The 16,677-nt window shown below is 33.7% G+C and overlaps 1 protein-coding gene across 1 annotated transcript in view; it reads left to right on the top strand.

Moving 5' to 3' along the window:
* LOC140448248 (uncharacterized) overlaps positions 1-16,677 on the top strand; it is a 190,067-nt gene that overhangs the window by 15,057 nt on the left and 158,333 nt on the right. The gene's annotated exons all lie outside the window — the stretch shown is intronic.

Below are 16,677 nucleotides of genomic sequence, written 5' to 3'. Positions count from 1 at the left end.
TAACTTGGTGTCTTTTAAATATCTTAACACAGTTGAAATTTTTTTGGTGAGAACTGTCTTGAGATCATCATCTGTGAATCCGTGGGATCTTCTTTTTTCCATGAATTGAGGACAATCAAGCTAGATATGTTTGACAGTCAGTGGGTTAGAGCAGCTGGAGCAGATAGGTAGTGGTTCTTTTGTTATTAGGTATTTGTGTGTTAAGGCAGTGTGGCCAATTCTTAGACGATTAATAATGACTTGGTTTCTTCTGTTTAAAGGAGTTTAAAGGACATCAGTTATTTTTGAGCAGATTACATTTAATTTAGTACTTAATTTTTCCCAATAATTTTGCCAAGTATTATTACAGTGGATTTTAATCAGGTTTTTTTAGATCGGTATACGGATATGTCTTCAATTTTGCAGGATGGTTTGAGTCCATTCGACTTTTGTTAGCCAAATCTGCGTTTTCATTTCCGTAAATACCTGTATGTGAAGGTACCCAAATAAAAGCCGCTTCCTTTCCCAATGATCGAAATTTTTCTAGTTCGTTTTTTATACTCTGTATAATAGGGTTGTTGGTATATATTTGCTTTAGTTCCAGTAATGCATTCAATTAGTCTGTTACTATAATGCACTTCATCGTTCTACTCTTTTCGACGAAGATTAGGGCTTCCAAAATAGGTGTAGCCTCACCTGTTAGTATACTGCAGTTGGTTGGTATATTATATGCTATAAGAATTTGCTTTACAGTAGTAGGCAGCAGCGTGACCATTGGGAGTTTTAGAGGCATCGGTAAAGATTTGCAAATACTTAGGATAGTGGTCTAGAATTTCCATGAATAGAGATTTAATTAGTGTGGAATTTGTAGTTGATTTGGGATATTTGGTAAGTGTTACGTCAATAGTTAATGGGTGGCTTGTCCATGGGGGATAGTTTGCATTTATATGTAGCGATACATTAAGATGATCCAAATCGAAAGTTGTGAGCTTTATTCTTTCTATGAGGGGTGTAGAGTTTTTAGTATTATTGTTAGGAGGAAGGCCAGGGTTGCAGATGTGGAAAAATACAGGATGCTGTTTCTGGTATGATATCTTTGCAATATAGTTCAAGGATAGTTGCTGCCGTCTTATATGTAAGGGAGGTTCTCCAGTTAAAACTTGCATACTATTAACCGAACTAGTTTTAAAAGCTCCCAATGCTAATCTCAAAGCTGTAGATTGAATACTGTTTAGTTTTTTTAGAGTGGTTTTACATGCAGCATCGTAACATATGCAACCATAGTCGATTTTAGTTCTAATGAGCGATTTGTAAAGCCTAATTAATATTTTATGATCAGCACCCCAAATTTTGTTGGATAATATTTTGAGTATATTTAATCTCTTTTGACAGGAAAGCTGTAATTTATTTATGTGCGAATTCCAATTTAAAGTTCTCTCAAAAGTTAGACATAGAAAGTTTATTTCTTTTGACTGTTCTAAAGGTAAATTTGTTAGATTAGTTGTGAGGTGGGTTTTATTTTTATTAAAAATAATGTATCGTGTTTTTTCAGTAGAAAAAACAAATCCCGTTTTTATCGTCCAATTACAAAGCTTATTTAGGACACTCTGTATAATTTTAGTTGCTGTCATTAGATTATTTGATTTAGTATAAATAACAATGTCATCTGAGTAAATACGAGCTTTAATGAGTGCTTTAATTACATCCATAATACTATTAAAAGAGATTAAGAATAAAGTTGGACTAAGAATCAAACCTTGAGGAATTCCATTATCTAGTATCTTAGATGTGGATCTTTGTGCTTTGTGGATTTTAAAAAAGCATTTGACAATGTCAATCATGAACAATTGATAGATATTCTGCGAAAGACAGGTATTGACGACAAGGACAAACCTATACTGGGGTCAAACAGCAAGAGCAAAAATTGGCAACGAACTCACTGAAAGTGCGCAGATCAAAAGAGGTGTCCGTCAGGGGTGTATATTATTACCTTATTCCGAAGAAATATTTAACAAATGGATGGAAAATGCAAATGAGGGCATAAAAATAAACGGCGAGTTAACGAACAATATAAGATATGCCGACGATACGGTGATCCTTGCCAGTACCATAGACGAATTACAGCAGGTAATGGAAAGAGTTTATTCAGTTAGTGAGGAATACGGCCTGAGCCTCAACTTTAAGAAGACAAAGTGGATGCTGATAAGCAGGAAGCAACAGCTTGCTCGACAGTTACGGATAAGTAACCTACTAATTGACCATGTAGAATCTTATGTGTACCTTGGCACCAACGTAAATGCAAAATGGAAACAGGCCACAGAAATTAAGGCGAGAATAGAACGAGCTAGAGCAGCATTTAGCAATATGAAAAAGCTCCTCATAAGCAGGGATTTGTCTCTTCCCCTAAAACTACGTCTAGTTAAATGCTACATTTTTCCGATCTTACTGTATGGTGTGGAGGCCTGGACGCTGACGGAGACGCTCACGAGAAAACTAGAAGCATTCGAAATGTGGGTGTACCGACGCATTCTTCGTATATCCTGGACCGAACATGTCACCAACATAGAGGTAATCCAAAGAATCGGAAAGGAGAAAGAAATCGTGAATACAATTAAACAAAGAAAGCTTGAATATCTAGGCCACATATTGAGACACGATAAGTACCGTCTACTGCAATTGATTGTCCAGGAAAAAATAGACAGTAAGCGAGGGCCAGGCAAGAGAAAACACTCGTGGCTCCAAAATCTGAGGAAGAGGTTCGGGCTCACATCGGTCGAACTATTCAGAAGCGCCCTAAACAAGATCAGAATTGCCATGTTAATAGCCAACGTTCGCAACGGACAGGGCACTTGAAGAAGAAGAAGTATCTTAGATGAGCTTGTAACACCATTTATTCTAACTTGAATCGAGCGATTTAAAAAAAAAATTATAAATTCAAGTATGTTATCTCGAATGCCAGTATCTTTTAGTTATATAGAAAAAGATTGCTATTAGTTTTTGGTTATTTGCAAAAGCTTCATTAATTGAAGTCTGCAATGCAACGTGATTATCTAATGTGGATCTGCCTCTTCGAAAACCACTTTGAAAGGGAGTAAGAAAGTTATTATTTTCTAAGTACCATATAAGGCAGAGGTTTAAAATTTTTTCTAGGATTTTGCACATGTAACATATAAGAGAGATGGTTTAGGTTTGTCTTTTGGTTTGTTAGGCTTAATAATGGGAATGATAATTGCTTTAGACCAAAGATCTGGGAATTCATGCTTTAGGAAGCAGGTATTAAATAAATCTAACAGAAATATTTTTTAAAAATATTTATTAGTTTTCTCAGGATTCGAAAAAAATAAATGCATTTAAAAAACATTGGCACGAAATTTTGCGCCGACACTTAAAATGTCAAGGATAATGTGACAAAATGTTATCTGTAATGCCATGTGGGACTTAATGTCCACAAAACTAATAACAAAATATTTGGAAAAAATTGTTTGAGAATGAAAATATACAGAAAAATATATAAATATATATTTATAATAATTTGTTAATTTCAACTTATACTTTAAGAAAAAAGTATACTCTTAATTCAACAAAAACTAAAAATAAAAACTACTGCTTTTTAATAGATACATAAGTGAACATTAAAAAATTCTTCTGCTTCTTCTTCTTCTTCTTATATAGAAATGACTGTCTGTTTTTAATGTGCCTAAAGTAAGTTGTCGTTTCATCGTTTTTGTGGTCTTCCTACTGATTTTCTTCCTATTGGGGAGCCATCTCCTGCCGTATTTACTACTCTATTTGTTGTCATACTCTTCTACTTCTTACCCAGTCCTTGATGTTCTCCACCATGCATCTACGTCTTATATCTGTACTTACAGCTCTGTACCATAGTGTTTTACCATCAATTTTTCATCTCTGCTGTTTCTAACATCCCTTTGTCCTCCTCAAAGGCGCTCGTAGTACTCGTTTGGAGGGTGTTCGTGACAATTATATCGTGTGTACATTCATGATGTGGAGTGACGAACAATCACTTTAACTTATTAGTTTATATTAAGAAAACCCTGGTATTTGGGATTCAAAAAACGAGAATTACTTTAAGAAAAATCTGAAAAACGATACTTGGAGTCATATCGCTTTTCATTTGGAAAGAGATGTAGAAGACTGCAAGAACAAAATAATCAGTTTGCTTGCCTCACATCGAAGGAAAAATTGGAAAAGTAAAAAAGAGTCAAAACAAAGTGTATTAAAGGCTAGTATATGAATCTCCTGTTGCCAAAAATCTTAGTGCCAGTCTATCTTGCGATGAAATTGCAGATCTCATGACAGTATTATAATTATTAACAATAAAAGGAGCCCTGAGACTAAATTTTAATTAAAAGTATAACAGATCCAAATTTGCAAATTCTAATAATATAGAACTGCGGTTCATTTACACTATTTCCAGATATTTAATAAAAATGGAGGTTTTAATTATGTTAATTAATATTTTACATTTATAAAATAAACGCGTTTCGAAAAGCTCCAGTTTGTACACAAAGTAATTTAATTAACAAGAAAATAAAGTGCATTTTGCTTGTTTATAGTGCATATCTAAATAGACAAACACAAAGCTAGTAGAGTAATTGTACAAAAGTTCTCAGCTAAAACAACAGTCTACGTCAAGAAAATATATAAAAGTGAAACAGAATGGAGGCTCATCTAATAATTACGTAAAACGCTTCGATAATGCAAAAGCGAGTAGGTATATCCTAAGTGGACAATATGGTCAGCAATATTGCAGTTGCTGCTTGTACCTGTAATTATTAATTTAGTGATCTATTGGAACAAACGTTCCGGAAACATTTTAGGTATGTACATATATCGTTAATAAATTTGGAACTAGATTGTATTGTGCCATTTAAATCAACGTTTTGGCAAGTGATCCTTGCCTTTGTCAAGATTTTAAAAATACATGATTAAGAACAAAAATATAATATTATAAAACCCATAATAGTCCGGTAAAATAAGGATGCAACCTCGGAATGAAAGATAATAAGCTGAAAATTTGCATACGTCTTTATTTTGATGGTATAAAACTTACCTCAAAAGTCTCATATAATCACGTGTCCGCGACTTAAGATATTTAAGGTCAAAGGTCACGAAAATGAGTTTTCTGCAAATATCTCGTTTCCCTTACACTTTATGGCATTTAAGGTGGTAAGAAAAATTGTAGAATGGAAAATTCTCTTCAATTTTTGTCTAAAGTACTTTTATGTACTTTCAACCCTTCTTAAGATAGAGCGCAAAGAGTGGGGGACCGCTTACCTGTGTATACGGTAACGCGAAGTCAGCCAGTAGGATTCAATAAATAATAAGTTATATAGTTAATTATTCACTTAAAATACTATTATTATCATTAAATTTTTATTATTTATTATTTAATAAACTATATATATAGATATTAATTATAAAATATATATTTTTTATATAATATTTATTTTATTTTTAACAAACATACAATATTAAATGAAATATTTCAAATGACCTTTAATGATATTTTTAACAGCTGTATATACGATAAATTAAGATCAAGTGCAGAATTCAACAATAATCATTTTTATATTTAATTAAATACTGAAAAAATCATATTTATTATTTTTTTAAATTATATATTTATTTATTAATCCAATAATCGATTTATTAAAGTTACAAATATACCTAATATATATTCTTTTATTATGTATGGTTAATATTTTTGTATTAATTTTCTTCTTCATCGTCTTCTTCTTCTTCTTCCTCTGACTGCTCAATATCGGATTCATCATCATCATTCTCGTTTATTAAAGTATCAGAATAAAAATATTCAAGATTATCAGGTGCATATTCACGTTCTTCATTGAAATCATCTGAAGTTGATGAAGCGTTTAGACATGATTGTCCATTACACTGCCCACAAGTTAAAGTACATTGCAATCCTGATTTCCTGCATCCGCAATTAGAACCACAACCTTTCTTGCAATTGCAAAATATTGTATTTAGCAGTTCTTCTGGTGCTGGCAGTAATAATGTTTTTATTGTTTCCAGAAATTCATTTTGCATTACCCAGCCGAATTCTTGGGGTACTAAATCATTTCCCAACCAAATTTGGGTCTGATAATAGACACGAATGATATGTTGACGAGCCGCTGCACTTGAAGGTGGAAGACTTGATAACTGCACTGGTTTGTTGAGTCTTGTTGATTTGATGAACTGGGTGTATCGAAAAGAGTCTATATTGTCTTCTGATGTTGGAGCATTATTCGCTGCTAAGAAAATACGTACTCCATTTTCAAATAATTCTTGTACAGAGCAGTTTTTTTGTTGAAATAGTTGAGGTGACTGATGTAAATGGTGATTTTTTTCGAACATTTTAATAAACGATATTTTACCTCTCCTATAAATCGCAGAAGTCGTATCACATCCACTAAACGCGTGTAAAAATAAGATGTGTTTCTTAGAATGAGGGTATTTATCAAAACTTTTCGATGAATATAATTTTGTCTCCGCATTACCCTTACCAATTTTTTTTAAAAAAAATTTCTTGTTGATGTGATTGAGCTCGTCCTATCAAGATAACTAGCAAATCAATATGTTCTCCTACAATGACGGAAGTTTTTCCTACATGTTCAGACTCTGCAATAGCTGTTTCTACAATGAGAATATCAGCATCATCTCTGGCTTGTTTTGTATTGATATTAACAGCTTTTAATTTGTCGATAAACATGTCTATAAAGATTTTTTTATTAGATGTGTTCAATAAAAATTGTTCTTGGCTGATAGGCACATTCATTGTTTCATCAAAACGGAGTTCGTAAGATTTTGAAATACCGGCAGTTCTTCTTAGTTGTTCCATTGCTTTAATATTCTTAGTGTAGTCTGAGTAAAAATAAAATAAATATTATATAAAAAATATATATTTTATAATTAATATCTATAAATATAGTTTATTAAATAATAAATAATAAAAATTTAATGATAATAATAGTATTTTAAGTAAATAATTAACTATATAACTTATTATTTATTGAATCCTACTGGCTGACTTCGCGTTACCGTATACACAGGTAAGCGGTCCCCCATTCTTTGCGCTCTATCTTAAGAAGGGTTGAAGGTACATAAAAGTACTTCAGACAAAAATTGAAGAGAATTTTCCATTCTACAATTTTTCTTACCACCTTAAATATCATAAAGTGTAAGGGAAACGAGATATTTGCAGAAAACTCATTTTCATGACCTTTGACCTTTAATATCTTAAGTCGCGGACATGTGATTATATGACACTTTTGAGGTAAGTTTTATACCATCAAAATAAAGACGTATGCAAATTTTCAGCTTATTATCTTTCATTCCGAGGTTTGCCCCCTTTTTTGCCTTATTTTACTGGATTATAAAAACTTCACAAACTTAAAGCGAGACATTGTCATTCATGAATTGACAGGGAGTAAAAGTTGACATCCGATATTTCATTGATTACTGTCATTAATATATAATTATATTTACATGGGCGTATCTTTAATGTTTTCGAGGAGTAAAGTGAAGATATGGGTAGCGGATAGGAACTCCTTTGGGCAGTCCTACCAGGGAAAGTAAATTAATCCCTGCCCTCCGCAGATTCCAGGAGTTTCCTGACCCGGAAAACTAGTGCCTGCTTATAGGGCCCCTTGTCCAGGGTCACGGATGAAGACCACAACGGTATCCACGGCGACAAAGAACATCTTCGGTACGGTATGTATAGGGGAAGTGGCGACTCCCCGATTTTAGGCTTCGTTTCAAATTAAAAAGGTGGACGGAATCTGTTAGCGGTAGATCCCGCAATTCGTCTAGGAGAGGGTGACTCTGAACCCAAACCCCTGGTCCTCCAGGTTGGGGGTTAAGGTATTGGGCTAACTCCTTAGTACTTGTAAAAACATAAAAGTGTTAAAAAAAACCCAATCACACGCCTCGGAATAGGACGGCACAACAAAGACAACATAAGCTTCAAAAAAGGACACGATTTTTTGGTACATGGAACGTTCAAGGTATATCAAAAAACACAATGAAGTATTACGTGAATTATATGATTATAATTATATATCATATACAAATAAATATATATATATCTAGGTCACGAAATTAAGATAAGTAAGGACAATCAAACAACCGAAGTATCCAGAAGAATAATACAAGGATGGACAGCATACGGAGCTCTTAGGAACGTTTTTAAGAATGACATCCCAACTAATATGAGAAAAAAGTTTACGACCAATGCGTGCTACCAGTGATAACCTATGATGCAGAAACATTATCGCTCACAAAGAAAAACGCACAAAAACTAAGAGTAGCGCAGAAAAGAATGGAGCGATCAATGGTAGGGGCCACTCTGTGAGACAGGATTAGAAACGAAGATCTACGAGCTAAGACCAAAGTCATAGACGTCATTGAAAGAAGCTGTAACTTAAAATAGAAATAGGCTGGACACGTTGCCAGAATGAAGGATGGAAGATGGACTTGCAAACTAGTTGAATAGAGACCAAGAGCCGATAAATGCAACAGAGAAAGACCACCAACACGATGGCAAGACGGCTTACGAAAGACAACAAAAAACTGGATACAGCAAGCACAAGATAGAACATTTTGGAGACAAACAGGGAAGGCCTATGTCCAGCAGTGGATTGAGAGAGGCTGATGACGATGTGTGTTAAAGTTTGAAATGAGAATTTAGCACTTTTATTGCCACTTAAGATTATCTTATTAATAAAGTAAATTGTTAGATCATATGAGGAGCAACTGAGCAAAACCTATAAGATCCAAAATATTTTATAATTTTGAGTTATCCACAAATGGAATTAAATACAGTTGACTTGGCTATATGCCGGTCCTGGCAGCCTGGGTAGCTGTGATAATTATACAACAATAGAGTATTTACAAGGGATTATTCAGTTTTACAGCTGTTATTAAAATAACTTTTATAATAATGAGACACTAAATTTCTGGAAACAGTATAAGCAAAATACATTATTACGCATAACAAAATGAACAGAACTGTGATTGGCATCTTTTGGTAATTTGCGCAAACTGAACAAAACTCTCGCAGAAATATTTTTTCAAGCATTTATTGCAGTTTGGTTAAATATGATGGATTTATATCAATTTGCTTGGTCTTAAAATGAGATTTAATGCATTTTTGTTTGGTTTTGAATTATTCATATAGCAATTTATGTTGGATTTAAAGCACATTCCCTGTATATGAAAAGTTCACAATGTAGATTAAACTAAACCAAGTACGTTGTAGTATTTACTTAAAAATGTCCAAAACTGTATTTATTGCTCTTTGCTTAGTTTTGCATAGTTTGCATAGTCTACAAAGACGAATAAAATTTTTTATATTTGATCACTGTCGTATTAACAGACATTATTACAAACTTAGTCATGTATTACGCAAACTAACTACCTATTTAAAATATTACAGGCATATTTTGTTTTATAAATTCGATGGCATATTGCCAAAGCCTTATAGTCGATTACCCTAACAGAGCAATGTAAAATATTTTCGGGACATTCCTCTATAACCCAAAATTCGTTATCGTTTGTTGACATCGACAATATAATTTGACAACTACCGCAAACCAAAACGCTGTTATTAGCCCAAATCATCCAAAGCAGAGAGCATAACATGGAAATAATCGTGAAAGTACAACCATTATCGATAATTGCTTTTTTAAATAATGTTTTACGTTCGTTTGCCTCTTCGAAAATTTTTATCAAAAAAATATTATTTTTTTATAATCATACAATTTTCGATTTTTATTAGGAATAAGCCACAATTTTATTTCTGAGATTATCTGCTTTTCCTTAAACTTGGCACTTATCTTTATATTATTTTTTAATGTCTCTCAGAAATTATTAATAAACCAAGAGCATGCACATTTTTTTAAACGCTTCCCCATCTTTTGAAATGTAAAATATCTTTTAAAACTACAGTCGGTTCACAATTTGTTGATAGCTCACTACAAGTTTAACCCTAATTAGAAAACTGAAATACAGAGAGGATAGGTAATACGATATAATAGTAAAAACCAACCTAAAACTGACGGTTTAAGACGTTTTCGACTAACCCACCTTATATCTGAAGGAATACAATACCTTATAATCCTATTACGGGGGTATTTTGAATGGTTAGAGATGAACGACCAGTGTCGTAGAGTATATGATTGAAACATTTATTTGAACTAAATAAATATATTTTTTAAATTGTACTTATGTAAATTGTATTTTTTAATAAAACTTATTTATTTTATTCAAAAATAAAAAGTTTCTTGCCATTTGTAAAAGATACATTTATTTAATTAAGGAAAAAGGCGCCAAATGTCGTCGCCTGGCAAAATTTCCAATGTGTTTTAAATGTATCCATTATTTTCGAATCCGGAGAAAACTAATAAATATTTTTGAAAAATTTAAACGCAGAATGAAAGATTACATGATGATGAAGCCATCACAAACAATCCAACAAAACGAGCACGAGCGAAAGGTACGAATATGTTCGTAGGTATATGGAATAAAAACTCACTCACGCACTGCATATAATTCGCAAAAGAAATATTCGAGACGCTAATTACTGCCGTAGACGCGGACACACCGACGAGCCGTAAATTACATGCGATCAAAAACGTACTAAACAAAAAAATTGTTTTCGTTCGTAATAATTTCACCCTTTTAAGTTAAGTTTCGAATATAAACTGAACAAACGAGGCACGTGGCCAAAGCATACCCATTATATTATTAAAAATCTGGGGAATTCCATCCTAATTATCTTGCAACGAATAGTACCTTCGGATATGAATTCCAGGTTTTCTAGTAAAGTGATTAACCGCGAAGATTAGTATTGAAATATCGAAAGAGATAAGGTATTCTTATTTACAAAATTGTTAATGGTTAAATTCTTATTTTTATTAATATAATATAATTACATAACATTAGCCGTGAAAGTTTTAATTGTTTTTTTGCAAAATATATTAGTATTAAAATATTATTCTTCTTCTTCTTAAAGTGCCCTGTCCTCAATGGAGGTTGACTACTACAATTTTAAAATCTTCTCTATCTTCAGCTGTTCTTATTAGCTGTTCAAAATTTAGCCCTGTCCATTGTCGGATGTTTCTGAGCCACGATAGTCTTTTCCTTCCTAGGCCTCTCTTTCCCTCGATTTTTCCTTTCACTATAAGTTGGAAAATACGTACGTACGTTGGAAAATACGAAAATATTATTAATATTATATATATAACAGTATTAAAAAATATTATATTATTATTTAATGAATAAACACCTCAGGAACGCCTATGGTTTACGACCGTTTTATGAGTTTGAGGCACATTTCGTGCTCTCAACAATTTATGAACGGAGAATAAGGTTAGTTTAATCTCTGATATTCCTCAGCCCAGATTTCTTCTTTCTTCAAAAAAGCCATTTCTTCTCTCCAATCTTTTTTGCATAATGAGGTAAAGAAGAGAGCATTTTTATTGAAAAGTATGTGGCTCAGATACGGTGTTTTTCATTTTAATTGTATTCATAAGCTTTCTGTCATGTCTAACTTATCTCAACACTTCTTTGTTTGAGACTTTTGTAGTATAAAAAATTTTCAGAATACGTCTATATAGCCACTACATTGAGTATAGCCTATACTAGCTATACTCAATTTCTGTATGAAATAATATGGATAGATGACATAAAAAGAATCGCTGGAACAAATTGAAAGTAAAAAGAACTCTTTTCGAACTAGACTAGGCGGGATCTGTAGAAATTCAGACCATAATGGACATTTTCCATAGGAAGCTATTTTTTTGCTGGAATCCCTTCAGGATGTGCCCAATATCGATAATCACGATATGCGCCAGTCGCAAACCCTGTGCTAAATTTTTTATTTAACAAAATCTGAAAAAAATTGAAAATTTCTCATTTTTTTGCTCCTATTTTCGTTTATAATTCGGAAAATATTAATCCTAGAGAAAAAATTATACGAAGTTAAAAGTTTCGTTATTCAATTTTACACAATATTTCGTTAGCTAGAAATTGAAAATTTAATGTTTATTGTTGAAAAAATAGCAAGAATTGGAAAAAAAAGTACAAAAAAAAGTTAATCCTTTAAATGTTTTCGACTTTCTAAACTTGACTTACAAGCTCCATATTCCGCCTAAAAAAACCTTTTAATATGTTTAAAATGTGTGCTAAATTTTGTTAAGATCGGTCAGATAGGTTTTGCATAAAAATTTTGCAATCCAGCCTACTGGAAAAAAATCGCAAATTTTCAAATTTATAGTAGGCCCTAAATAAGGCCCTCAGATAGTTGCAATTTTATCTACATATAAAGGAAGGCTCAAACTTTCAAACGCTTTTTGTAAAATTCAAATCGGTTCACTAGGAGGGCCTAAAAAAATTTTTAAAGTTTTAAACATTTTTTAGGCTTATAAACAAATTGAATAACTTTACGAGCTTTAAACATATCCTTCCAAAAAAAGAAAAAGACTTATACATATTTGTTTACTAGAAGTAACAATTTACTTCAATGTATAAATTGCAAGCTCAGAAAAAATGCATGAAGAAAAAATGTAATTACTTATTTAATATATAATTGTTTATTGCAAATTTCCCAATTTGCAATTAAAAATGGTATTTGAAAATATGATATTTGAAATCCTTGTCGTCCGAGACAGCGATTCAAAAAAAAAAAGCAAAATTGGTTAACAAGAAGCCGAGATAATGCATTTTTTAGCGCGCGCTATGATTTTGAACTCGCCGATTCACATTTCGAGTGAATGTCCCCCACCACCACCTCTCATGCATTCCGAGCGACATTTTACGCGAAAACGGCCTTTTTTATGGATGTTGCTATGAAGCGCATTACGTAAAACTTTTGAAAAGTACTTGACAAGACGAGCGTATTTGTTTAAAAACGAGACCTCTATCACTTATGGTTACACGGCAAATGTATGCCAACTTTGACCTTCAATATCTCGGCAACCAGTAAGCCGAATGTATCTTTTTTTAAAAGAAGCGTCTTTTAATGTTCTTTAAGTGTATAAATTTTGAAATAGAAATGTTTAAAGCTCGTAAAGTTATTCAATTTGTTTATAAGCCTAATATATATAAAAAATGTTTAAAACTTTAAAAAAATTTCTAGGCTCTCCTAGTAAACCGATTTCAATTTTACAAAAAGCGTTTGAAAGTTTGAGCTTTCCTTTATATGTAAAAAAATTTGCAACTATCTGAGGGCCTTATTTAGGGCCTACTATAAATTTGAAAATTTGAAGATTTTTTTCCAGTAGGCTGGATTGCAAAATTATTATGCAAAACCTATCCGACCGATCTTAACAAAATTTAGCACACGTTTTAAACATATTAAAAGGTTTTTCTAGGCGGAATATAGAGCTTGTAAGTCAAGTTTAGAAAGTCGAAAACATTTAAAGGATTAACTTCATTTTTTTGTACTTTTTTTTCCAATTATTGCTATTTTTTCAACAATAAACATTAAATTTTCAATTTCTAGCTAACGAAATATTGTGTAAAATTGAATAACGAAACTATTAACTTCTAATAATTTTTTCTCTAGGATCAATATTTTCCGAATAATAAACGAAAATAGGAGCAAAAAAATGAGAAATTTTCAATTTTTTTCAGATTTTGTTAAATAAAAATTTAGCACAGGGTTTGCGACTGGTGCATATCGTGATTATCGATATTGGGCACATCCTAAAGGGATTCCAGCAAAAAAATAGCTTCCTATGGAAAATCACCAATCCAAAACAGATCCCGCCTAGACTAAACGAACGAAAGTTTCGAACTCTTCTGATGTGTTCATTAATACGCATGTGTGCCTGCTGTTTATAATATAGATTTGTTATAATTCGAAGGTCATTGTATTGTAATTATTGTTTTGCTTTGAGGACGTCGATTAGCTCTTTGTGGTGGATTTTATCGAAAACCTTGTTGTAATCTATGAAACAGACGTACATATATTGGTTCACATCCAAGCATCTCTGGATTAGCACTTTAAATGCAAAGAGAGCTTCATGGATATCTACATCTCTACGGAATCCAAGTTAAGTTTCTTCAATATCCATATCCAGTATTTCGTAAATGCGTTGATGGACGATCTTTAAAAATATTTTAAGTGTGTGAGACATCAGGTTTATGGATACAAATGCAAATAGACCTGGTATAGAATTAAAAACGTAAATTAAAAATATTCTTGCTGTTAACATAAATGTTTTAATTGTTAAATTAAGTTACTTTTAAATCGCAACGATTTTACGATATTTCACGCTTGGCTCAAATACCATACGCAGATATTTGATATCAAATAGAAATCGACATTTTCAATTTGTGAAATGTAAACACAACAGCAATAAAAAAAATAATAGTATTTTTGATGCGGTCAAATTAAAACTTGATTTGACAATATGTAGCTGGAAATGTTAGTTTATGAGTTGATGGTTTTTGTTTAATATTTACGTTTTCACTTTGAGAATAAAAAAAAAATTAAAATAATTATGGTTTTATTATAAAAACATTTATATTTCTCTAATATTATTATTGTGCTATCTTCATACAAGCTTTTTTTTTGTCTTTATAGAGGAAGGGTCTGGAATCTTCAAAAGACTTCTCAGGACGCCGCCTGAATGACTTTAGTGCAGGATTCGTTCTTCGTACTCCCAGCGATAGTTCCCGGGGTACTTTAAAATGCCCTCTGATCGCCGAGTCTACGCCGAACGCCTACCTGCTAAACCAGACTCTCCTCTGTCATCCAGCGATCTGAAAGCGGAATGGCCGCTGTAAGGCCGTCATCACTACCGAAGCACTACCTTCCTTCATTTATTCTCCATTCATGCACATACACAAGCCATCCATCAGCAAGGAGGTTCCCTGTCTCGTTACAGGTAGCGCGTAGGAGACTCTCATCGCTCTTAGTACGGCATCATTCCCAGACGGGCATTTCCTCCTTCCCCACAGTCTGACTCACGCCTATCTAATTCATACAATGTGACCCACTTCTCTAACTTTAACTTCCAGCATCTTTCACTCTTACCCTTGCCATTGGTCGAGCTGTCTTTCTTCCTCTTCCTTTTTCTTGATCACGGATATATCTGTGTATGTTAGTCCAACCTAATTTATTTTTAATCATTCTCTCAACCATTTCTCTTACTGTAACAAAATTCACACCTCTCTCTCTCTCCATTCTGTTCCTTTCCACTATCCATCTGCCGCAATCTAACATCGTATGTGTCACAGTGTCCTTGTATCCACAGTATAGGTATTTATCTGTGTCAGCCATTCCGAACCTAGAGAGGTAGGCCCTAAAACACCCGTGTCATGTGAGTACCTGCGTCAGGAAATAATCCAGTCGCCTGGGGCCACAGTCCACCCGATCTCTTATGTTCGGTATCAGCATTGTCGTCCATTGTGCCGCATCCTATGTGTTGTTCCATTCTTCTTGCCATCTTTCAATTGACCTTTCCCTTTCCTGTTTTTTCTCGTCCACAGTAAGGTTTGATAGAGTTCTTTTCTTTCCACCGCCAAAACATGCAACGGAACACATCCAGTGATGGTCCACAAGACTACCGCAGACACAGTCCTGTAGGCGCATGCCACTCGCAACAGACTTGTTCTGTCCACTGGTGTCATGAGACTCCTATAGGCCATTATCTCTACCGCCTCGCTCCAGACTGGTGCTGCGTAGAGGACGATCGACTGTACAACACCGTGTAAGCCCCTTCTCCTTTCAGATTTGGGTCCCCAATGTTGGGCATTACCTTCCTCAACGCAGCCGCACTATTCGCAGCCTTTCGGACTACCTCCCGTTGCTCCCCCCATTTTCCATTCTGGTGCAAAGGTACTTTACTTGTTTCTTGGGTGTTAGACATGCTCCCGCACATTGCAATTTAACAGTTTGCCTGTTCCTTTTCCCCTTCAGAATGATGGCTTTGGTTTCCTCTGTCGCAAGTTTCAGTCCATGCTACGTCATCCATTTCTTTACGTCGCGGACTGCGTTCCGAACCCGTTATTTGAGATCTGGTTCATCCCGGGCCACTACCAATACAGCAAGGTCATCCGCGAATACGAAGGGGGTTGTACCTTCTCTGTATTCACAGTGCATAACCCCGTCACATGCCAGGTTCCATAGCGTTGGGCCCAAGATAGATCCCGGCCATCACGTCCACCATCGTGCCCTTTTTCACCATAATCCTTTTCTCGGACAAATACTCCGCCACCACATTCATCATCATACAAGCTACTACATATTTTACTCAGAGTAAACCATAATTTTAGTTATGAAACATTAAAATATGTTTATTTTAATGTTTCGTTTCTCCAGAAATCTTTCTTAAAATACGAATATCAAGTTCCTAATATCAAGTCAATTTTAAAACACCTAGTACTCTAGTCGTCAGACACGAAAATGCCACTAAACCCCTAAAAATTGTACGAACAAGCTAAATCTTGCCGAGAATATTAATTTTGGGACCCCAAAAAAGATGTAAAAAAGATGTGTATTGCAACCCCTGTGTATTGCAGCGAATATATTTTGCCTACCACATAGGGTATTATTATAGGGACTATTATTATAGGGACTTATAACCTCGGAAGAAGACAACGGAGTTGAAGTGGAACTTCTTTCAGATAATGATAACGTGTCCGAAAGTGACGATGAATCATGCCTAG

Source organism: Diabrotica undecimpunctata, chromosome 8, assembly GCF_040954645.1.
Source record: "Diabrotica undecimpunctata isolate CICGRU chromosome 8, icDiaUnde3, whole genome shotgun sequence".
Classification (NCBI taxonomy): domain Eukaryota; kingdom Metazoa; phylum Arthropoda; class Insecta; order Coleoptera; family Chrysomelidae; genus Diabrotica; species Diabrotica undecimpunctata.
The sequence above is the reverse complement of the archived record's forward strand: the minus strand, read 5'-3'. Positions and strand labels throughout refer to the sequence as shown.